Source organism: Equus caballus, chromosome 2, assembly GCF_041296265.1.
Source record: "Equus caballus isolate H_3958 breed thoroughbred chromosome 2, TB-T2T, whole genome shotgun sequence".
NCBI classification, from domain to species: Eukaryota; Metazoa; Chordata; class Mammalia; order Perissodactyla; family Equidae; genus Equus; species Equus caballus.
In genome coordinates this window covers 50,983,817-51,007,388 of record NC_091685.1, presented here as the reverse complement: position 1 = coordinate 51,007,388, position 23,572 = coordinate 50,983,817, and positions in this window count along the sequence as shown.

Below are 23,572 nucleotides of genomic sequence, written 5' to 3'. Positions count from 1 at the left end.
TATTGTCTGTCTCCTCCTCAGCATGTGGAACCGCAATCATCCGGGCCTCGTCCCCATTGCTCAAGGGGAAGATGTAGGCATTTCTTCTGAGCCGGGTTGGCAAGGTGGAAATGCGGCAGAAGCAGATGTTGCAGATTGGCGAGTTAAGGGCTGAAAAGACACTGCGTTCAGCTGCCATTGCATGAGATGTTCCCAGGACGCTGTAAGAGCACTGTGGAATGTGAGTGCTTTCACAGCTTCCTAAAGAGCTGGAAGCAGGACAGTTTATGGCTTGTCTCCAATTCAAGGATGGAGGCAGTGCTTTGTGCCTTCCACCTCTAGAGCGATGGAGGGCACGGCTGAGAGCAAGGGGCCCTTTCTGACATAGGTGCATTCTGACACTCTTTGCACCAGTGCACAATGGCCGTCTGTAAAAAGCCTATTGTCTGCTCCTGCTAAGCATGTGGAAGCACAATCATCTGGGCCTCATTCCCGTTGCTGAAGGGGAAGATGTAGGCATTTCGTCTGAGCCGGGTTGGCAAGGTGGAATTGTGGCAGAAGCAGAAGTTCTAAAGTGGCGAGGTAAGGGCTGGCAAGAAAGGCCGTTTGGCCTGCATTTCTATGTAAGTTTCCCCATAGGTGGTTCCCGGGAGCGGAGCAGGTGTTTCTGGCATGCTCAGCAGGAGGTTCTGGCGTGTCCGGCAGGTGGTTCCAGTCTCTACAGGACGTGGTTCCGGCGTGTCTGGCACGTGGTTCTGGCAGGTCTGAGAGGTGGTTCCGGCATGCCTGGCAGGTGATCCCGGAGAGTCCTCCAAGTGATTCTGGCGTAGCCAGCAGGCGATTTTGGTGTGTTCGGCTGGTGGTTCCGGCCTGCTCAGCAGGTGGTTCAGGCAGGTCCGGCAGCTGGTTCCGGTATTTCCGGGTGGTGGTTCTGGCGTGTCCAGCACTTGGTTCCAGCATGTCTGAGACGTGGTTCCAGCATGCACACCAGGTGATCCCGGAGAGTCCAACAAGTGGTTCTGGCCTAGCAGGCTGGTGATTTTGGCGTGTACGGTATGTGGTTCTGGCGATTCGAGCAGGTTGTTCCAGCGTGCTCCGCTGGTGGTTCAGGGTGGTCCAGCAGGTCTTTCCGGTCTCTCTGTGATGTGGTTCTGGCGTGTCCGGCACGTGGTTGCGGCACGTCTGAGAGGTGGTTCCGGCATGCCTGTCAGGTGATTCCAGAGTCCACCAAGTGGTTCTGTCGTTGCCTGCAGGTGATTTGTGCGTGTCCGTCAGGTGCTTCCGGCGAGTCAAGCAGGTGGTTCCGGAGTGCTGGGCAGGTGCTTCCAGTGTCTTTGGCACGTGGTTCTGGCATGTCTGAGAGGTGGTTCTGGCATGCCTGGCAGGTGCTTCCGGAGTGTCCACCGAGTGGTTCTGGCTTAGCCGGCTGCTGATTTTGGTGTGTCCAGCAGGTGGTTCTGGCGAGTCGAGCAGGTGTTTCTGGCATGCTCGGCAGGTGGTTCTGGTCTGTGTGGGAGGTGGTGTGGGGTTTCCAAGACATGTTTTTGTCACGTCTGAGAGGTGGGTTTGGCATGCCCGACAGGTGATTCCGGAGATTCCGCCACGTGGTTCTGGCGTGGCCTTTAGGTGATTTTGGCATGCCCGTCAGGTTGTTCCGTTCAGTCCGTGAGGTGGTTCTGGCGTGTCCTTCACGTGGTTCTGGCACATCAGAAGGGGGTTCTGTCATGCCCAGCCGGTAATTTCAGAGTGTACTCCAAGTGCTTCCGGCGTGCTTGGCAGGTGGTTCAGGCGGGTCCGGCAGGTGGTTTTGGTCTTTCCGGGATGAGGTTAGGCCGTGTCCGGCACGTGGTTCTGGCACGTCTGAGAGGGGGTTCCGCCATGCCCGGCAGGTGATTCCTGAGTGTCCGCCAAGTCGTTCTGGAGTAGCCGGCAGGTGATTTTGACGTGTCCGCCCGGTAGTTCCGCTGAGTTGAGCAAGTGGTACCGGCGTGCTCGGCAGGTGGTTCCAGTCTGTGCGGGAGGTGGTTCTGGGGTGTCCGGCACGTGTTTCTGGTACGTCAGAGAGGTGGATACTGCATGCCCGTCTGGTGATCCCGGAGTGTCCAACAAGTGGTTCTGGCTTAGCCGGCAGGTGATTTTGGCGTGTCCCGCCGGTGGTTCCAGCGAGTCGAGCAGGTGCTTCCGGCGAGCTTGGCAGGTGCTTCTGCCGTGTCTGGCATGCAGTTCTGGCACGTCTGACATGTGGTTCCGACATGCCCAGCATGTCTTTCCAGACTGTGCGCAACGTTGTTCTGCCATAGCCAGCAGGTGATTTTGGCATGTTCAGCAGGTGTTTCCGGCGAGTCGAGCAGGTGGTTCCAAGGTGCTCGGCAGGTGGTTCTGGCATGACCGGCATATGGTTCCGGTCTGCCTGGCAGGTGGTTCCGGCATGTACTCCACGTATTTCTGTCACGTCCGAGAGGTGATACCGGCATGCCCGGCAGGTGATTCCGGAGTGTCCGACATTTGGTTCCGGCATAGGCGGCAGGTGATTTTGGCGGCTCTGGCAGGTGGTTCTGGCCAGTTGAGCAGATGGGTCGGAGTGCTCAGCAGGCGGTTCTGGCGTGTCCGTCACGTGGTTCTGGCACGTCTGTGAGGTGGTTCCAGGATGCTCGGCAGGTGATTCCTGAGTGTCCGCCAAGTAGTTCTGGCATAGCCGGCAGGTGGTTGAGGCGAGTCCGGCAGGTGGTTCCGGTGAGTTGACCAGGTGGTTCCGGCGTGCTTGGCAGGTGGTTCCTGTCAGTCCGGGAGGTGGTTCTGATGTGCACGGCACGTGGTTCTGGCACGTCTGAGATGTGGTTCTGGGATGCCCAGCAGGTGAATCCTGAGTGTCCACCAAGAGGTTCTGGCCTAGCTGGCACGTGATTTTGGCATGTCTGGCAGGTGGTTGTTGTGAGGCGAGCAGGTGGGTCCGGCGTGCTCAGCAGGGGGTTCAGGCCTATCTGGCAGGTGGTTCTGGTCTGTCCAGGAGGTGGTTCTGGCATGTCCAGCATGTGGTTCTGGCACGTCTGAGACATGGTTCCAGCATTCCCGGAAGGTGATTCTGGAGTGTTGGCCAAGTGGTTCGGGCCTAGCTGCCAGGTGGTTGAGGCGTGTACTGCAGCTGGTTCCGGTCACTCCGGGAGGTGGTTCTGACGTGTCCAGCACGTGGTTCTGGCACGTGTGAGAGTTGGCTCTGGCATGCCCAGCAGGTGATTCCAGTGAGTCCGCCAGGTGGTTCTGGTGTAGCCAGCACGTGATTTTGGCGTGTCCGGCAGGTGATTCCGGAGTGTCCGCCAAGTGGTACTGGCGTAGCCGGCATGTGATTTGGGCGTGTCCGGCAGGTGTTTCCAGCGAGTTGAGCAGGTGGTTCTGGCATGCTCGGAAGGTGCTCCCGGTGTCTTTTGCACGTGGTTCTGGCATGTCTGACAGGTGGTTCTGGCATGCCCAGCAGGTGATTCCGGTGTGTCCAGCGGTGGTTCTGGCGAGTCGAGCAGGTGGTTCCGGCATGTCCGGCAGGTGGTTCCAGTCTGTCCAGGACGTGGTTCCGGCATGCCTGGCACGTGGTTCTGGTACGTCTGAGAGGTGTTTCTGGCATGCCCGGCAGGTCTTCCCGAGAGTCCTCCTAGGGTTTTGGTGTAACCGTCAGGTGATTTTGGCGTGTCCGGCAGGTCGTTCCGGCGTGCTCGGCAGTTGGTTCAGGCAGGTCCGGCAGGTGGTTTCAGTCTTTCCGGGAGGTGGTTCTGGCGTGTCTGGCACGTGGTTCTGGCACATATGAGAGGTGGTTCTGGCATGCCTGGCAGGTGATTCCGGATTGCCCACCAAGTGGTTCTGGCGTAGCCGGAAGGTGATTTTGACGTGTCCGTCAGGTTGTTCTGGCATGTCGAGCAGGTGGTTCCGGCGAGCTCAGCAGGTGCTTCTGGCATCTCCAGCACGTGGTTCTGGCAGGTTGGAGAGGGGGTTCTGGCATGCCCAACGGGTGATTCTGGAGTGTCCAGCAAGTGGTTCTGGCATAGCCAGCAGCTGATTTTTACATGTCCGGCAGGTGGGTCCTGCAAGTCGAGCAGGTGGTTCCGGCATGCTCAGCAGGTGGTTCAGGCGCGTCCGGCAGGTGGTTCCGTTCTGTCCGGTAGGTGGTTCCGGTGTGTCTGGCATGTGCTTCTGGCACGTCTGAGAGGTGGTTCAGGCAAGCCCTGCTGGTTATTCCGAAGTGTCCTCCAAGTGGTTCTGGCGTAGCCGGCAGGTGATTTTGGAGTGTCAGGCAGGTAATTCTGTGGAGTGGATCAGGTACTTCCGGCGTCTCCGGCATGCCATTCTGGCACATCTGAGAGGTGGTTCCAGCATGCCCAACAGGTGATTCCGGAGTGTCCGACAAGTGGTTCTGGCGTAGCCGGCAGGTGGTTCCAGTGAGTCAAGCAGTTGGTTACGACGAGTCTGGCAGGTGGTTCCGGTCTGTCCGGGAGGTGGTTCCGGCGTGTCCAGCACGTGCTTCCGGCACGTCTGAGAGGTGGTTCCAGCATGCCCAGCAGGTGATTCCGGAGTGTCCAACAATTGTTTCTGGCACAGCTGTCATGTGATTTTGGCATGTCCGGTAAGTGGGTCCTGCTAGTCGAGCCGGTGGTTCCGGCGTGCTTGGCAGGTGGTTCCAGTCTGTACAGGACGTGGTTCCTGCGTGTCCGGCACGTGCTTCTGGCACCTCTGAGATGTTGTGCTGGCATGCCCAGAACATTATTCCGTCTCATACTCCAAGTGGTTCTGAGGTAGCCAGCAGGTGATCTTGGCGTGTCCGGCAGGTGGTTCTGGCGAGTCTGGCTGGTGGTTCCGTTCTGTCAGGGAGGTGATTCCGGCATGTCTGGCACGTGGTTCTGGCACCTCTGAGAGGTGGTTCTAGCATGCCCGGCAGGTGATTCCGGAGTGTCCGGCAAGTGGTTCTGGCATAGCCGGCATGTGATTTTTGCGTGTCCAGTATTTGGGTCCCGTGAGTTGAGCAGGTGGCTCCGGCGTTCTGGGCAGGTGCTCCCGGTATCTTTGGCACGTGGTGCTGGCATGTCTGAGATCTGGTTCCGGCATGCCCTGCAGGTGATTCCAGAGTGTCCGCCAAGTGGTTCTGGTGTAGCCGGCAGGTGAGTTTGCGTGTCCGGCGGTGGTTCCGGCGAGTTGAGCAGGTGGCTCCGGCGTGTCTGGCAGGTGGTTCTGGTCTGTCCTGGAGGTGGTTCTGGCTTGTCCCTCACGTGCTTCTGGCACGTCTGAGAGGTTGTGCCGGCATGCCCGGAACATTATTCCAGCTTGTACGCCAAGTGGTTCTGGTGTAGCTGGCAGCTGATTTTGGTGTGTCTGGCAGGTGTGACTGGCGAGTCAGGCAGGTGGTCATGACGAGTCTGGCAGGTGGTTCCGGTCTGTGCGGGAGGTGGTTCCGGCGTGTCCGGCATGTGCCTCTGGCACGTCTGAGAGGTGGTTCCGTCACACATGGCAGGTGATTCCAGATTGTCCATGAAGTGGTTCTGCCATAGCCGGCAGGTGATTTTGGCGTGTCCGGCAGGTGGGTCGTGGGAGTCGAGCAGGTTGTTCCGGCGTGCTCAGCAAGTGGTTCAGGCTTGTCCGGCAGGTGGTTCCAGTATGTCTAGGATGTGGTTCCTGGGTGTCCGGCACGTGCTTCTGGCATGTCTGAGAGGTTGTGCCGGCATGCCCGGAACGTTATTCCGGCTTGTACGCCAAGTGGTTCTGACGTAGCCAGAAGGTGATTTTGGCATCTCTGGCAGGTGGTTCCGGCGAGTCTGGCTAGTGGTTCCGGTCTGTCCAGGAGGTGGTTCTGGCATGTCCGGCACGTGGTTCTGGCACCTCTGAGACGTGGTTCCGGCACTACCGGCAGGTCATTCCGGATTGTCCACCAAGTGGTTCTGGTGTAACGGCAGGTGATTTTGGCATGTCCGGCAGGTGGTTCCAGCGAGACGAGCTGGTGGTTTTGGTGAGCTCGGCAGATGCTTCCGGCGTCTCTGGCACATGATTCTGGCATGTCTGAGAGGTGGTTCCGGCATGCCCAGAAGCTGATTCCGGAATATCCGGCAAGTGGTTCTGGCTTAGGCGGCAGGTGATTTTGGCGTCTCCAGCAGGTGCTTCCGGCGAGTCAAGCAGGTGGTTCCGGCGTGCTTGGCAGATGCTTCCGCCGTGTCTGGCATGTGGTTCTGGCACGTCTGACAGGTGGTTCCGGCATGCCCGGCATGTCTTTCCAGACTGTCTGCAACATGGTTCTGGCATAGCCGGCAGGTGATTTTGACATGTTCGGCAGGTGTTTCCGGCGAGTCGAGCAGGTGGTTCTGAGGTGCTCGGCAGGTGGTTCTGTCATGTCCGGCATGTGGTTCCAGTCTGTCCGGCAGCTGGTTCCAGTGTGTACTGCACGTGTTTCTGGCACGTCCGAGACGTGATACCGGCATGCCCGTCAGGTGATTCTGGAGTGTCCGACATTTGGTTCCGGCATAGCGGGCAGGTGATTTTTGTTGCTCTGGCAGGTGGTTCCGGCGAGTTGAGCAGGTGGGTCCGTTATGCTCAGCAGACTGTGCCGGAGTGTCTGGCACGTGGTTCTGTCACGTCAGAGAGGTCGGTCTAGGACGCTCGGCTGGTGATCCCTGAGTGTCCACCAAGTAGTTCTGACGTAGCCGGCTGATGGTTGAGAAGAGTCCAGCAGGTAGTTCCGGTGAGTTGAGCAGATCGTTCTGGCGTGCTTGGCAGACGCTTCAGGCGTGTCCGGCAGTTGGTTCCGGGCTGTCCAGGAGGTGTTTCTGGCATGTCCAGCACATGGTTCTGGCACGTCTAAGACGTGGTTCCAGCATTCCCAGAAGGTGATTCCGGAGTGTGGGCCAAGTGATTCTGGCATAGCCAGGAGGTGATTTTGGAGTATCCGGAATGTGCTACCGGCGAGTGGAGCAGGTGGTTCCAGCGTGCTCGGCAGGTGGTTCAGACGTGTCTGACAGGTGGTTACGGTCAGTCCGGGAGGTGCTTCCGGCGTGTGCAGCATGTGTTTCTGGCATGTCAGAGAGGTGGTTCCAGCACGCCCGGCAGGTGATTCCAGAGTGTCCGCCAAGTGGTTGTGGCATACCCGGCAGGCGATTTTGACGTGTCTGGCATGTGGTTCCGGCGAGTCGAGCAGGTGGTTCCGGAGTGCTCAGCATGTGATTCCAGAGTGTCCACCAAGTGGTTCTGGCCTAGCCAGCAGGTGGTTTTGGTGTATCCAGCAGGTGGTTCCGGTGAGTCAAGCAGGTGGCTCCAACGTGCTCGGCAGCTGGTTCAGGCGTCTCCGGAATGTGGTTTTGGCACGTCTGAGAGGTGATTTGGGCATGCCCGGCATGTCTTTCCACACTGTCCATCACGTGGTTCTGCTGTAGCCGACAGGCGATTTCGATGTGTTTGGCAGATGGTTCCGGCGAGTTGAGCAGGTGGTTCCTGCGTGCTCGGCATGTGGTTCAGGCAAGTCTGGCAGGTGACTCTGAAATGTCCACCAAGTGGTTCTGTCCTGGCCAGCAGGTGGTTCAGGCGTGTCCAGCAGGTGGTTCCGGTGTGTACGCCAGGTGGTTCCGGCATGTCGGGCACGTGTTTCTGGAACATCTGAGAGTTGGTTCCGGCATTCACGGCAGGTGATTCCGGAGTGTCCACCAAGTGGTTCCGGCGTAGCCGGCAGGTGATTTTGACGTGTCCGGCAGGTATTTCTGGCGAGCTGTTCAGGTGGTTCCTGGATGCTCGACAGGTGGTTCAGGCGTGTCCAACAGGTGGTTCCAGTCTGTCCAGGAGGTGGTTCCAGCGTGTCCGGCACGTCTTTCAGGCACGTCTGAGAGGTGGATCCGGAATGCCTGTTAGGTGATTCCGGAGTGTCCGCCAAGTGATTGTGGCATAACCGGCAGGTGGTTCAGGCGGGTCCAGCAGGTGGTTTCGGTCTGTCCGGGATGTGGTTCAGGCGTGTCAGGCACATGGTCCTGGCACGTCTGAGAGGTGGTTCCAGCATGCACGCCAGGTGATCCCGGAGAGTCCGACAACTGGTTGTGGCATAGCCAGCAGGTGATTTTGGCTTGTCCATTAGCTGGTCCTGGTGAGTCGAGCAGATGGTTCCGGCGTGCTCAGGAGGTGGTTCCGGCGGTCCGGCAGTTGGTTCTGGTCTGCCAGGGATGTGGATCCTGCATGTCCAGCACGTGGTTCCAGCACGTCTGAGAGGTGGTTCCTTCATGCCCAGCAGGTGATTCCAGACAGTCCACCAAGTGGTTCTGGCGAAGCAGGCATGTGATTTGGGCATGTCCGATAGGCGCCTCTAGAGAGTCGAGCAGGTGGTTCTGGAGTGGTGGCCAGGTGCTTCTGGTGTCTTTTGCATGTGGTTCCGGCATGTCTGAGAGTTGTATCTGGCATACCCAGCATGTGATTCTGGACTGTCCACCAAGTGGTTCTGGCGTAGCCGGTGGTGATATTGGTGAGTCCAGGAGGTGGGTCCGGCTAGTCAAGCAGGTGGTTCCAGTGTGTCTGGCAAGGGGTTCCAGTCTGTCCAGGAGGTGGTTCCGGCGTGTCCGGCATCTGCTTCTGGCATGTCTGAGAGGGGGTTCTATCATGCTCAGGAGGTGATTCAAGAGAGTCCACCAAGTGGTTGTGGCATAGCCGGCAGCTGATTTTGGCGTGTCCGGCAGGTGGTTCCGGCGAGTGGAGCAGGTCGTTCTGGCGTGTTCGGCAGGTGCTTCTGGCATCTCCGGCACATGTTTCTGGCACGTCTGAGAGGTGGTTCCGCCATACCTAACAGGTGATTCCAGAGTGTCCAGCAAGTGGTTCTGGCGTAGCCGGCAGGTGATTTTGGCGTGTCCGGCAGGTGGTCCCGGTGTGCTCGACAGGTGGTTCCGGCGTGTCCGGCATGTGGTTCCGGTCTGTCTGGGAGGTGGTTCCGGCATGTCCGGCACATGGTTCTGGCACCTCTGAGATGTGGTTCCGGCATGACCAGCAGGTGATTCCGGAGTGTCCACCAAGTGGTTCTGGCGTAGCCGGCAGGTGATTTTGGCGTGTCTGGCAGGTGCTTCTGGTGAGTCAAGCAGGTGGTTCTGGAGTCCACAGCATGTGATTCCGGAGTTTCAACCAAGTGGTTCTGGCCTAGCCAGCAGGTGGTTTTGGCGTATCCGCCAGGTGGTTCCGGCGAGTCAAGCAGGTGGCTCCAACATGCTCGGCAGCTGGTTCAGGCGTCTCCGGAATGTGGTTTTGGCATGTCTGAGATGTGGTTTGGGCATGCCCGGCATGTCTTTCCACACTGTCTGCCACGTGGTTCTGCTGTAGCCGACAGGCGATTTCGATGTGTTTGGCAGGTGGTTCTGGCGAGTTGAGCAGGTGGTTCCGGTGTCTACGCCCGGTGGTTCCAGCATGTCGGGCACATGTTTCTGGAACGTCTGAGAGTTGGTTCCGGCACTTTCGGCAGGTGATTCTGGAGTGTCCGCCAAGTGGTTCCGGTGTAGCCGGCAGGTGATTTTGACATGTCCGGCAGGTGTTTCTGGCAAGCTGTTCAGGTGGTTCCGGCGTGTCCAGCACGTGGTTCCAGTCTGTCCAGGAGGTGGTTCCAGCGTGTCCGGCACATGTTTCAGGCACGTCTCAGAGGTGGTTCCGGCATGCCCGGCAGGTGATTCCGGACTGTCTGCCAAGTGGTTCTGGAGTGGCCAGCAGGTGGTTCAGGCATTCCGGCAGGTGTTTCCAGTCTGTCTGGGAGGTGGTTCTGGAATGTCCGGCATTTGTTTCAGGCACCTTCAAGAGGTGGTTCCGGCATGCCCAGGACGTGATTCCAGAGTGTCCGCCAAGAGGTTCTGGCATAGACGGCAGGTGATTTTCATGGCTCCGGCAGGTGGTTCCGGTGAGTTGAGCAGGTGGGTCCGGTGGGCTCAGCAGGGGGCTCTGGGATGTCCGGCATGTGGTTCTGGCACGTCTGAGAGGTGGTTCCGGGATGCTTGGCAGGTGAATCCTGAGTGTCTGCCAAGAGGTTCCGGCCTAGCAGGCCGGTGATTTTAACAAGTATGGCAGGTGGCTGTTGCAAGGTGAGCAGGTGGGTCTGCCGTGCTTCACAGGTGGTTCTGGCATGTCCAGCAGGTGGTTCTGTTCTGTCCGGGAGGTGGTTCCGGCGTGTTCGGCACGTGGTTCTGGCACGTCTGAGAGGTGCTTCTGGCGTGCCCGGCAGGTGATTCTTGAGTGTCCGCCAGTGGTTCTGGCGTAGCCAGCAGGTGATTTTGTCATATCTGGCTGGTGGCTCCTATAAGTCCGGTATGTGGTTCCGGCGTGTTCGGCACGTGGTTCTGGCACGTCTGAGAGATGCTTCCGGCATGCCCGAGGTGATTCCGGATTGTCCACCAAGTGGTTCTGGTGTAGCCGGCAGGTGATTATGGCATCTCTGGCACGTGGTTCTGGCACGTCTGAGAGGTGGTTCCAGCATGCCTTGCAGGAGATCCCGGAGAGTCCTCCAAGTGGTTCTGGCATAGCCAGCAGGTGATTTTGGCATGTCCCGCAGGTGGTTCTGGCAAGCCGAGCAGGTGGTTCCGGTCTGTCCTGGAGGTGGTTCCCGCGTGTCCGGCACGTGCTTCTGGCACTTCTGAGAGGTTGTGCCGGCATGCCTGGAACGTTATTCCGGCTTGTACGCCAAGTGGTTCTGGTGTAGCCAGCAGGTGATTTTGGCGTGTCCGGCAGGTGGTTCTGGGGAGTGGATATGGTGGTTCTGGCATACTTGGCAGGTGGTTCCTGCGAGTCCGGCACATGGTTCTGGCTCGTCTGTGAGGTCGTTCCGGCGTGCTCCGCAGGTGATTCCAGAATGTCCGGCAAGTGGTTCTGGCAGCTGGCAGGTGATTTTAGCATGTCCGGCAGGTGGGTCCTGGGAGTCAAGCAGTTGGTTCCGGCGTGCTCGGCAGGTGGTTAAGGCGTGTCTGGCACGTGGTTCCAGTCTGTTCAGGACGTGGTTCTGGTGTGTCCAGCACATGGTTCTGGTACGTCTGAGAGGTGGGTCCGGCATGCCCGGCAGCTGATTCCGGACTTTACGCCATGTGGTTCTGGAATAGCCGGCAGGTGATTTTGGCGTGTCAGGCACGTGGTTCCAGCGAGTCGAGAAGGTGGTTCCGGTGAGCTCGGCAGGTGCTTCTGGAGTCTCCGGCACGTGGTTGTGGCACGTCTGAGAGGTGGTTCTGGCATGCCTGGCAGGTGATTCCAGAGTGTCCGACAAGTGGTTCTGGTGCAGCCGGCATGTGATTTTGGCATGTCCAGTAAGTGGGTCCTGTGAGTTGAGCAGGTGGTTCCTGCATGCTCGGCAGGTGGTTGTGGCATGTCCGGCAGGTGGTTCCAGTCTGTCCAGGACGTGGTTCCTGTGTGTCCGGCACGTGCATCTGGTACGTCTGAGATGTTGTGCCGGCATGCCCGGAACGTTATTCCGGCTTGTGCGCTAAGTGGTTCTGGCGTATCCGGCAGGTGATTTTGGCATGTCCGGCAGGTTGTTCTGGTGAGTCGAGCAGTTGGTTCTGGCGTGCCCGGCAGGTGCTTCCGGCGACTCCAGCACGTGTTTCTGGCACGTCTGAGAGGTGGTTCCGGCATGCCCGGCAGGTGATTCCGGAGTGTGCGCCAAGTGGTTCTGGAGTGGCCGGCAGGTGGTTCAGGCGTTCCAGCAGGTGGTTCCAGTCTGTCAGGGAGGTGGTTCTGGCATGTCCGGCATGTGTTTCAGGCACATTCGAGAGGTGGTTCCGGCATGCCCAGGCCTGATTCTGGAGTGCCCGCCAAGAGGTTCTGGCGTAGACGGCAGGTTTATTTTGGCGGCTCCAGCAGGTGGTTCAGGCGAGTTGAGCAGGTGGGTCCGGCGGGCTCAGCAGGGGCCTCCGGGGTGTCCGGCATGTGGTTCAGGCACATCTGAGAGGTGGGTTTGGCATGCCCGACAGGTGATTCTGGAGATTCCGCCAAGTGGTTCTGGCGTGGCCTTCAGGTGATTTTGGCATGTCCATCAGATTGTTCTGTTCAGTCCGTGAGGTGCTTCTGGAGTGTCCTTCACGTGGTTGTGGCACATCAGATGAGAGTTCTGTCATGCCCGGCTGGTGATTTTGGAGTGTCCTCCAAGTGGTTCTGGCATAGCCGGCAGGTGATTTTGACGTGCCCATCCTGTGGGTCCGCCGAGTTGAGCTTGTGGTTCCGGAGTGCTCGGCAGGTGGTTCTGGTAGGTCCGGCAGGTGGTTCCGGCATGTCCGGGAGGTGGTTCTGGCGTGTCCGGCACGTGGTTCCGGCACGTCTGAGAGGTGGTTCCGGCATGCCCAGCAGGTGATTCCAGAGAGTCCGCCAAGTGGTTCTGGCATATCCGTCTGGTGATTTTGACGTGTCCGGCAGGTTGTTCCGGCGAGTCGAGCAGGTGGTTCCGGCGTGCTGGGGAGTTGCTTCCGGCGACTCCCGCATGTGTTTCTGGCACCTCTGAGAGGTGGTCCCGGCATGCCCTGCAGGTGATTCCGGAGTGTCCGCCAAGTGGTTCTGGCATAGCCGGCAGGTGATTTTGGCGTGTCCGGTGGTGGTTCTGGTGAGTCGAGCAGGTGGTTCCGGGGTTCTCGGCATGTTCTTCCGGCGCCTCTGGCATGTGGTTGTGGCACGTCTGAGAGGAGGTTCTGGCATGCCTGGCAATTAATTCTGTAATGTCCGCCAAGTGGTTCTGGCGTGCCAGCGGGTGATCTTTGAGTGTCTGTCAGATGGGTCCTGCGAGTCGAGCAGGTGTTTCCGGCGTGCTCGGCAGGTGGTTCATTCGTGTCCGGCCGGTGGTTCCAGTATGTCTAGGACGTGATTCCGGCGTGTCCGGCACGTGGTTCTGTTACATCTCAGAGGTGGTTCAGGCATGCCCGGCAGGTGATTAGGTGTGTCCGCCAAGTTGTTCTGGCCTAGCCGGCAGGTGATTTTGCGTGTCCAGTGATGGTTCCGATGAATCGAGGAGGTGGTTCCAGCGTGTCCTTCACGTGGTTCTGGCACGTCTGAGAGGTGGTTCCGTCATGCCCGGCAGGTGATTCCAGATTTTCCAACAAGTGATTATGGCGTAGCCCTCAGGTGATTTTGGCGTGTCTGGCAGGTGGTTCCGGCATGTTGAGCATGTGGTTCAGGGGAGCTCGGCAGGTGCTTCCGGCGTCTCCGGCATGTGGTTCTGGCACATTTCAGAGGTGGTTCCGGCATGCCCGGCAGGTGATTCCGGAGTGTCCGGCAAGTGGTTTTGGCATAGCCAGCAGCTGATTTTGGCATGTCCGGCAGGCGGATCCTGCGAGTAGAGCAGCTGGTTCTGGCATGCTTGTCAGTTGGTTCAGGCGCGTCCGGCAGGTGGTTCCTTTATGTCCAGTAGTTGGTTCTGGCGTCTCTGGCACGTGGTTCTGGCACGTGTGAGAGCTGGTTCTGGCATGCCCGGGAGGTGATTCTGGAGTGTCCACCAAGTGGTTCTGGCGTAGCCGGCAGGTGATTTTTGCGTTTCCGGCAGGTGGTTCTGTGGAGTGGATCAGGAACTTTCGGAATTCTCGGCAGGTGCTTCCGCCATCTCTGGCATGTGGTTCTGGCACCTCTGACAGGTGGTTCCAGCATGCCTGGCAGGTGATTCCGGAGTGTCCGACAAGTGGTTGTGGCATAGCCGGCTGGTGATTTTGGCGTGTCTGGCAGGTGGTTCAGGCGAGTCAAGCAGGTGGTCCCGACATGTCCGGCACATGCTTGGCACGTCTGAGATGTTGTGCCGGCATGACCAGAACGTTATTCCGGCTTCTACGCAAAGTGCTTCTGATGTAGCCAGCAGGTGATTTTGGCATGTCTGGCAGGTGCTTCCACAGAGTCTGGCAGATGGTTCCGGTCTGTCCAGTAGGTGCTTCCGTCATCTCCAGCACGTGGTTCTGGCACATCTGAGAGGTGGTTCCAGCATGCCCAGCTGATGATTCTGGAATGTCCAGCAAGTGGTTCTTTCTTAGCCGGCAGTTGATTTTGGCGTTTCCGGCAGGTGAGTCCTGCGAGTCGAGCAAGTGGTTCCGGCATGCTCGGCAGGTGGTTCAGGCGCGTTCAGCAGGTGGCTCCGTTCTGTCCAGTAGGTTGTTCTGGCATGTCCGACATGTGCTTCTGCCACGTCTGAGACTTTTTTCTGCCATGCCCGGCAGGTGATCCCGGACTGTCCGCCACGTGGTTCTGGCATAGCTGGCAGGTGATTTTGGCGTGTCCAGCAGGTGTTTCTGTTGATTCGAGCAGGTGGTTCTGGTAGCTGGGCTAGTGGTTCAGCTGTGTCCGGCAGGTTGTTCCTGTCTGTCCGGGAGGTGGTTGTGGCGTGCTCAGCAGGTGCTTCCGGCGTCTCTGGCACATGCTTCTAGGACGTCTGAGAGATGGTTCTGAAATGCCCGGCAGGTGATTCCAGATTGTCCACCACTTGGTTCTGGCAAGTCTGAAAGGTGGTTCCGGCATGCCCTGCAGGTCATCGCTGAGAGTCCGCCAAGTGGTTCTGGCGTAGCCGTCAGGTGATTTTGGCGTGTCCGGCATTTGGTCCCAGCGTGCTCAGCAGTTGGTTCAGGCAGGTCCGGCAGGTGGTTCTGGTCTTTCTGGGAGGTGGTTCAGGCGTGTCCGGCACGCGATTCCGGCACGTCTGATAGGCGGTTCTATCATGCCCGGCAGGTGATTCAAGAGAGTCCACCAAGTGGTTGTGGCATAGCCGGCAGGTGATTTTGGCGTGTCCGGCAGGTGGTTCAGGTGAGTTCAGCAGGTGGTTCTGGCATGCTAGGCAGATGATTCCGGCGTCTCAGGCACGTGTTTCTGGCTCATCTGAGAGGTGGTTCGGGCATGCCTGACAGGTAATTCTGGAATGTCCGGCAAGTGGTGCTGGCGTAGCCAGCAGGTGATTTTGGCATGCCCGGCAGGTTATTTTGGCGTGTCTGGCAGGTGGTTCAGGCGAGTTTAGCAGGTGGTTCTGGTGTGCTAGGCAGGTGATTCCGGCGTCTCAGGCACGTGTTTCAGGCTCATCTGAGAGGTGGTTCGGGCATGCCTGACAGTTAATTCCGGAATGTCCGGCAAGTGGTTCTGGCGTAGCCGGCAGGTGATTTTGGCATGTCCGGCAGGTGGTTCCGGCGAGTCGAGCAGGTGGCTCCAGCGTGCTTGACAGGTGGTTCCAGCATGTCCGGCAGGTGGTTCCGGTCTGTCCTGTATGTGGTTTCGGCGTGTCCGGCAAGTGATTCCAGAGTGTCCACCAAGTGGTTCAGGCGTGTCCAGCACGTGGTTCCGGTCTGTCCTGGAAGGGGTTCCGGCGTGTCCGGCAGGTGCTCCTGGCACGTCTGAGTGTTTGTGCTGGCATGCCTGGAACGTTATTCCATCTTGTATGCCAAGTGGTTCTTCCGTAGCCGGCAGTTGATTTTGGTGTGTCCGGCAGGTGGGTCCGGTGAGTCAAGCAGGTGGTTACAACGAGTCTGGCAGGTGGTTCCGGTCTGTCCGGGAGGTGGTTCTGGCATGTCCGGAATGTGCTTCTGGCACGTCTGAGAGGTGGTTCCGGCATTCACGGCACCTGATTCTGGATTGTCCATCAAGTGGTTCTGCCATTGCCGGCAGGTGATTTTGGCGTGTCCGGCAGGTGGCTCCTGGGAGTCAAGCAGGTGGTTCCGGCGTTCTTGGCAGGTGCTTCCAACCACTCCAGCGTGTGTTTCTGGCATGTCAGAGAAGTGGTTCCGGCATGCCCAGCAGTTGATTCCGGAGTGTCTGACAAGTGATTCTGGCGCAGCCAGCATGTGATTTTGGCATGTCCGGTAAGTGGGTCCCGCTACTCGTGCAGGTGGTTCCGGCGTGCTCGGCTGGTGGTTCAGGCAGGTCCAGCAGGTGGTTCCAGTCTGTCCGGGAGGTGGTACCGGCGTGTCCAGCACGTGATTCCGGCACGTCTCAGAGGTGGTTCTGGCATGCCCGGCAGGTGATTCCTGTGTGTCCGCCAGTGGTTGTGGCTTAGCCGGCAGCAGATTTATCGTGTCTGGTGGTGGTTCCGGCGAGTCAAGCAGGTGGTCTCGGCCAGCTCGGCAGGTGCTCCTGGCTTCTCCGGCACATGTTTCTGGCACGTCTGAGAGGTGGCTCCGGCATGCCCGGCAGGTGATTCTGGATTGTCCACTAACTGGTTCTGGCGTAGCTGGCAGGTGATTTTGGTGTGTCCGGCAGGTGGGTCCTTCAAGTCATGCAGGTGGTTCCAGCATTCTTGGCAGGTGGTTCAGGCACATCTGGCAGGTGGTTCCTTTCTGTCCAGTAGTTGGTTCCGGCGTCTCCGGCACGTGGTTCTGGCACGTGTGAGAGGTGGTTCCGGTCTGTCCGGGAGGTGGTTCTGGCATGTCCGGCACGTGCTTCTGGCACGTCTGAGAGGTGGTTCCGGCATTCACAGCACGTGATTCCGGATTGTCCATCAATTGGTTCTGCCATAGCCGGCTGGTGATTTTGGCGTGTCCGGCAGGTGGCTCCTGGGAGTCGAGCAGGTGGTTCCGGCGTTCTTGGCAGGTGCTTCCAGCCACTCCAGCATATGTGTCTGGCACGTCAGAGAGGTGGTTCCGGCATGCCCAGAGTTGATTCCGGAGTGTCTGACAAGTGGTTGTGGCATAGCCGGCTGGTGATTTTGGCATGTCAGACAGGTGGTTCTGGTGAGTCAAGCAGGTGGTCCCGGCATGTCCAGCAGGTGGTTCCGGTCTGTCCTGGAGGTGGTTCCCGCGTGTCCAGCACATGCTTCTTGCACGTCTGAGAGATTGTGCCGGCATGCCAGGGACGTTATTCTGGCTTGTACGCAAAGTGGTTCTGACGTAGCCGGCAGGTGATTTTGATGTGTCCGGCAGGTGCTTCTGGCGAGTCTGGCAGGTGGTTCCAGTCTGTCCGGTAGGTGGTTCCGTCATGTCCGGCACGTGGTTCTGGCACGTCTGAGAGGTGGTTCTGGCATGCCCGGCAGGTGGTCACTCATTGAAGACTGTTGGTTCCAGTCTGTCCAGTACGTGGTTCCAGTTTGTCCATCATGTGGTTCTGGCACATCTGAGAGGTGGTTCCGGCATGCCTGGCAGGTGATTCCGGAGTGTCCGGCAAGTGGTTATGGTGTAGCCGGCAGGTCATTTTGGCATGTCTGGCAGTTGGCTCCTGTGAGTGGAGCAGGTGGCTCTGGCATGCTCGGCAGGTGCTTCGGGCATCCACGGCACGTGGTTCTGGTGTGTCTGAGATCTGGTTCCGGCATGTCCGGCAGATGATTACGGAGTCTCCGACAAGTGGTTCTGGCATATCCAACAAGTGCTTTTGAGTGTCCGGCGGTGGTTCCGGCGAGTTGAACTGGAGGTTCCGGCGTGTCTGCCAGCTGGTTTCAGTCTGTCCGGGAGGTGGTTCCGGCGTGTCTGGCACGTGGTTCTTGCACGTCTGATAGGTTGTGCCGGCATGCCCGGCACGTGATTCCGGCTTGTCCGCCAAGTGATTCTGGCGTAGCCGGCAGGTGATTTTGGTGTGTCCGGCAGGTGGGTCCGGCGAGTCAAGCAGGTGCTTCTGGCGAGCTTGGCAGTTGGTTCCGGTGTGTCCTGGAGGTGGTTCCGGCATGTCCGGCATGTGCTTCTGGCACGTCAGAGAGGTTGTGCTGGCATGCCAGGCAGGTGATTCCAGAGTGTCCGGCAAGTGGTTCTGGTGTAGCCAACAGGTGATTTTGCTGTGTCCTGCAGGTGGTTCCGGAGAGTCGAGAAGGAGGATCCGGCGTGCTCGGCAGGTGCTTCAGGAGTCTCTGGCAGGTGGTTCTGGCACGTCTGAGAGGTGGTTCTGACATGCCCAGCAGGTGATTCCAGAGTATCCGGAAAGTGGTTCTGTCATAGCCGACAGGTGATTTTGGCGTGTCCGGCAGGTGGTTCCGGCTTGTCCGGCATGTGCTTCAGGCACGTCTGAGAGGTTATGCTGGCATGGCCGGCAGGTGATTCCAGAGTGTCCGCCAGGTGGTTCTGGCATAGCCGGCTGGTGATTTTGTCATGTCCGGCATGTGGTTCCAGCGAGTCGAGCAGGTGGCTCCGGCGTGCTCGGCAGGTGGTTCCAGCGTGTCTGGCAGGTGGTTCCGGTCTGTCCGGTAGGTGGTTCCAACGCGTCCGGTACATGGTTCTGGTACGTCTGAAAGGTGGTTCTGGCATGCTCGGCAGGTCATTCTGGAGTGTCTGCCAAATGGTTCTGTCATAGCAGGCAGGTGATATTCGCATGTCTGGCAGGTAGTTCCGGTGAGTCAGGCAGGTGGTTCTGGCATGCTCGGCACTTAGTTCCCGTCTGTCCTGTAGGTGGTTTCCTTGTGTCTGGCAGGTGATTCCAGAGTGTCCACCAAGTGGTTCCCATGAGTCTGGCATGTGGTTCTGACACGTCTGAGAGGTGGTTCCGGCATGCCCGGCAGGTGATTCCAGAGTGTCCAGCAAGTCGTTCTGGCGTAGCCGGCCGGTGATTTTGGCATGTCCGGCAGGTGTGTCCTGCCTGTGGAGCACGTGGTTCCGGCGTGCTCGGCAGGTGGTTCAGGCGTGGCCAGCAGGTGGTTCCAGTCTGTCCAGTACATGGTTCCAGCTTGTCCGGCACGTGGTTCTGGTACGTCTGAGAGCTGGTTCCAGCATGGCTGGCAAGTGATTCCAGACTGTCCCCCAGGTGGTTCTAGCATAGCCGGCAGTTGATTTTGGCCGCTCAGGCCGGTGGTTCTGGGGAGTCGAGCAGGTGGCTCCAGCGTGTTCGGCAGGTGGTTCCAGCGTGTCTGGCAGGTGGTTCCGTTCTGTCTGGTAGGTGGTTCGGTGTGTCTGGCACATGGTTCTGGCACGCCTGAGAGCTGGTTCCGGCATGCCCGGCAGGTGATCCTGGAGAGTCCTCCAAGTGGTTCTGGCATAGCCCACAGGTGATTTTGGCGTGTCCGACAGGTGGTTGCGGTGTGCTCGAAAGGTGGTTCAGGCAGGTCCGGCAGGTAGTTCCGGTCTGTCCTGGAGGTGGTTCCGGGGTGTAATGCACATGGTTCCGGCACGTATTAGAAGTGGTTCTGGCATGCCCGGCAGGTGATTCCAGAGAGTCCACCAAGTGGTTCTGGCATAGCCGGCAATTGATTTTGGCGTGTCCAACAGGTGGTTCCGGCAAGTTAATCAGGTGGTCCTGGTGTGGTCGGCAGCTGCTTCCGGTGTCTTTGGCACATGGTTCCGGCACGTCTGAGATGTGGTTCTGGCATGCCCGGCAGGTGATGCCAGAGTGATCAACAAGTGGTTCTGGCATAGCCGGTAGGTGATTTTTTCCTGTCCGGCAGGTGGTTCCGACGAGTCGAGCAGGTGGTGCCGGCGTGCTCGGCATGTGCTTCCGGCGTCTCCGGCATGTGGTTCTGGGATGTCTGAGAGGTGGTTCTGGCATGCCCTGCAGGTGATTCTGGAGTGTCTGCCATGTGGTTCTGGCATAGCCAGCAGGTGATTTTGGCGTGTCCAGCAGGTGGTTCTGGTGAGTCGAGCAGGTGCTTCCGGCATGGTCAGCAGGTGGTTCACGCATGTCTGGCAGGTGGTTGCAGTCTGTCCAAGACATGGTTCTGGCATGCCCGGCCGGTGATTCCGGATTGTCCCCCAAGTGGTTCTGGCGTAGCCGGTAGGTGATTTTGGCGTGTCCGGTAGGTGGTTCCGGCGATTCGAGCAGATGCTTCTGGCAACCTCGGCAGGTGCTTCCTTCGTCACCGGCACGTGGTTCTGGCACGTTTGAGATGTTGTTCCGGCATGCCTGGCAGGTGATTCCGGAGTGTCCAGCAAGTGGTTCTGGCATAGCCGGCAGGTGATTTTGGCGTGACCAGCAGGTGGGTCCTGCAAGCAAGTGTTTCCGGCATGCTCACCAGGTGGTTCAGGCATGTCCGGCATGTGGTTCCATCCTGTCCAGTAGGTGGTTCCAGCGTGTCCGGCACATAGTTCTTCCACATTTGAGAGGTGTTTCTGGCATGCCTGGCAGGTGATCCCTGAGAGTCCTCCAAGTGGTTCTGGCATAGCCCGCAGGTGATTTTGGTGTGTCCTGCGGTGGTTCCAGTGAGTAGAGCAGGTGGTTCCGGCGTGTCCCGCAGGTGGTTCCAGTCTGTCCAGGAGGTGGATCCGGTGTGTCCGGCACGTGCTTCTGGCACGTCTGAGAGCTTGTGCCGGCATGCCCGTAAGGTTATTCCGGCTTGTTCTCCAAGTGGTTCTTGCGTAGCCGGCAGGTGATTCTGGCGTGTCCGGCAGGTGGGTCCAGCGAGTCATGCAGGTGGTTCCAGCGTGCTTGGCAGGTGCTTCTGGCGTCTCCGGCATGTGCTTGTAGCACGTCTGACAGGTGGTTCCGGCGTGCCCGGCGGGTGATTCCACAGTGTCCTTCTAGTGGTTCTGGTGTAGCCGGCACGAGATTTTGGCGTGTGAGGCTGGTGGTTCCAGCGAGTCAAGCAGGTGGTTCCGGCATGCTCGGCAGGTGGTTCTGGCGTGTCCGGCAGGTGGTTCTGGCATTTCTGAGAAGTGGTTCCGGCATTCCAAGCAGGTGATTCTGGAGTGCCCGCCAAGTGGTTCTGGCATAGCCGGCAGGTGATTTTGGTGTGACTGGCAGGTGGTTCCAGCAAGATTGGTAGGTGATTCCGAAGTGTTCACCAACTGGTTGTGGTGTAGCCGGCAGGTGATTTTGGCATGTCTGGCAGCTGGTTCTGGTTAGTCGAGCAGGTGGTTCCGGCCTGCTCTGCAGGTGCTTCCGGTGTCTTTGGCACGTGGTTCTGGCATGTCTGAAGGGGGTTCTCACATGCCCAGCAGGTGATTCCGGAGTGTCTGCCAAGTCATTTGGCATAGCCAGCAGGTGATTTTGGTGTGTCCAGGAGGTGGTTCCGGCAAGTCGAGCAGGTAGTTCGGGCTTGCTCGTCAGGTGGTTCAGGCGGGTCCAGCATGTGGTTCCGGTCTCTCAAGGAGATGGTTCCGGAGTAACTGCCCAGTGGTTCTGGTGTAGCCGGCAGGTGATTGTGGCGTGTCTGGCAGGTGGTTCCGGCAAGTCAAGAAGGAGGCTTCGGCATGGTCGGCAGGTGGTTCCGGTCTGTCCTGGAGGTGGTTTCATAGTGTCCGGCAGGTGATTCCAGAGTGTACACCAAGTGGTTCAGGCGTGTCCGGCACGTGGTTCCGGTCTGTCCGTTAGGTGGTTACTGCATTTCCGGCACATGGTTCTGGTACATCTGAGAGGTGGTTCCCGCATGCCTGGCTGGTGATTCCAGACTGTCCGCCACGTGGTTCTGGCACGTCTGAGAGCTGGTTCCGGCATGCCCAACATGTGATTCCGAAATGTCTGCCAAGTGGTTGTGGCGTAGCCGGCAGGTGATTTTGGCATGTCCGACAGGTGGGTCTTCTGATTTGAGCAGGTGGTTCCGGCGTGCTCGGCAGCTGGTTCAGACGTGTCCGGCAGGTGGTTCCAGTCTGTCCAGGACATGGTTCCGGAGTGTCCTGCACGTGCTTCTGGTATGTTTCAGAGGTGGGTCCGGCTTGCCCGGCAGGTGATTCCAGACAGTCCGCCAAGTGGTTCTGGCGCAGCCGGCATGGGATTTGGCGTGTCCGGCAGGTGCTTCCAGTAAGACGAGCAGGTGGCTCTGGCGTGCTGGGCAGGAGCTACCGGTATCTTTGGCACGTGGTGCTGGCAGGTCTGAGAGGTGGTTCCGGCATGCCCGGCAGGTGATTCCGGAGTCTCCAGAAATTGGTTCTGGCGTAGCCAGCAGGTGATTTTGGCGTGACCGGCAGGTGGTTCCAGAGAGTCAAGATGGTGGTTCTAGTGAGGTCGGCAGGTGCTTCCACAGTCTCCAGCACGTGGTTGTGGCATGTCTGAGCTGTGGTTCCAGGATGCCCTGCAGGTGATTCTGGAGTGTCCTACAAGTGGTTCTGGCGCAGCCGGCATGTGATTTTGCCATGTCCGGTAAGTGGGTCCTGCGAGTCGAGCAGGTAATTCCGGTGTGCTCGGCAGGTGGTTCAGCCGTGTTCGGCAGGTGGTTCCAGTCTGTACAGGATGTGGTTCTGGCGTGTCCAGCATGTGGTTCTGGTACATCTCAGAGCTGGTTCCGGCATGCCCGGCAGGTGATTCCAGAGAGTGCACCAAGTGGTTCTGGCGTACACGGCAGGTGATTTTGGCGTGTCCAACAGGTCTTTCCGGTGAGTTGAGCAGCTGTTTCCAGCGTGCTTGGCAGGTGCTTCCGGTGTCTTTGGCACGTGGTTCTCGCATGTCTTATAGGTGGTTCTGGCATGCCCGGCAGGTGATTCTGGAGTGTCCGCCAGGTGGTTCTGGCGTACCCGGCAGGTGATTTTGCGTGTCCAGCGGTGGTTCCGGAGAGTCGAGCAGGTGGTTCCGGTGTGTCCAGCAGGTGGTTCCAGTCTGTCCTATAGGTGGTTCAGGCGTGTCCGGCACGTGCTTCTGGCATGTCTGAGATGTTGTGCCGGCATGCCCAGAACGTTTTTCCGGCTTGTCCCCCAGGTGGTTCTGGCATAGCTGACAGGTGATTTTGGTGTGTCTGGCCGGTGGGTCCGGCAAGTCAAGCAGGTGTTTCCAGTGAGTCTGGCTGGTGGTTCCGGTCTGTCCAGGAGGTGGATCCGGTGTGTCTGGCGCGTGCTTGTGGCACGTCTGAGAGGTTGTGCTGGGATGCCCAGCAGGTGCTTCCATAGTGTCCGCCAAATGGTTCTGGCATAGCCTGCAGGTGATTTTGCGTGTCCGGCGGTGGTTCCGGAGAGTCGAGCCGGTGGTTCTGGCGTGCTTGGCAGGTGGTTCAGGCGTGTCCGGCAGGTGGTTCCAGTCTGTCCAGGACGTGGATCCAGCGTGTCCGGCACATGGTTCTGGTACGTCTCAGAGGCGGTTCCGGCATGCCCGGAAGGTGATTCCGGACTGTCCCCCACGTGGTTCTAGCACGTCTCAGAGGTGTTTCTGGCATGCCCAGCAGGTCATCCCGGAGAGTGCTCCAAGTGATTCTGGCATAGCCGGCAGGTGATTTAGGCGTGTCCAGCAGGTGATCCCCGTGTGCTCAGCAGGTAGTTCAGGCAGGTAAGGCAGGTGGTTCCGGACTGTCTGGGAGGTGGTTCCGGCGTGTCCGGCACTTGCTTCCGGCACATGTGAGAGGTGGTTCCGGCATGCCTGGCAGGTGATTCCGGAGTGTCCGGCAAGTGGTTCTGACATAGCTGGCAGGTGATTTTGGCGTGACCGGCAGGTAGGTCTTGCCAGTCGAGCAGGTGGTTCCTGTATGCTCGGCAGGTGGTTCAGGCGTGTCCGCCAGGTGATTCCATTGTGTCCAATAGGTGGTTCCGGCGTGTCCAGCACGTGGTTCTCGCACGTCTGAGAGGTGGTTCCAGAATGCCTGGCAGGTAATTCCAGAGTGTCTACCAAGTTCTTCTGGCGTAGCCGGCTGGTGATTTTGGCATGTCCCTCAGGTGGTTCTGGGGAGTGGATCAGGTGGTTCCGGCGTACTTGGCAGGTGGTTCTGGCGTGTCCGTCATGTGGTTCTGGCATGTCTGAGAGGTGGTTCTGGCATGCCCGGCAGGTGATCCAGGAGAGTCCTCCAAGTGGTTCTGGTGTAGCGCGCATGTGATTTGGGCGTGTCCGGCTTGTGCCTCAAGCAAGTCAAGCAGGTGGTTCTGGCGTG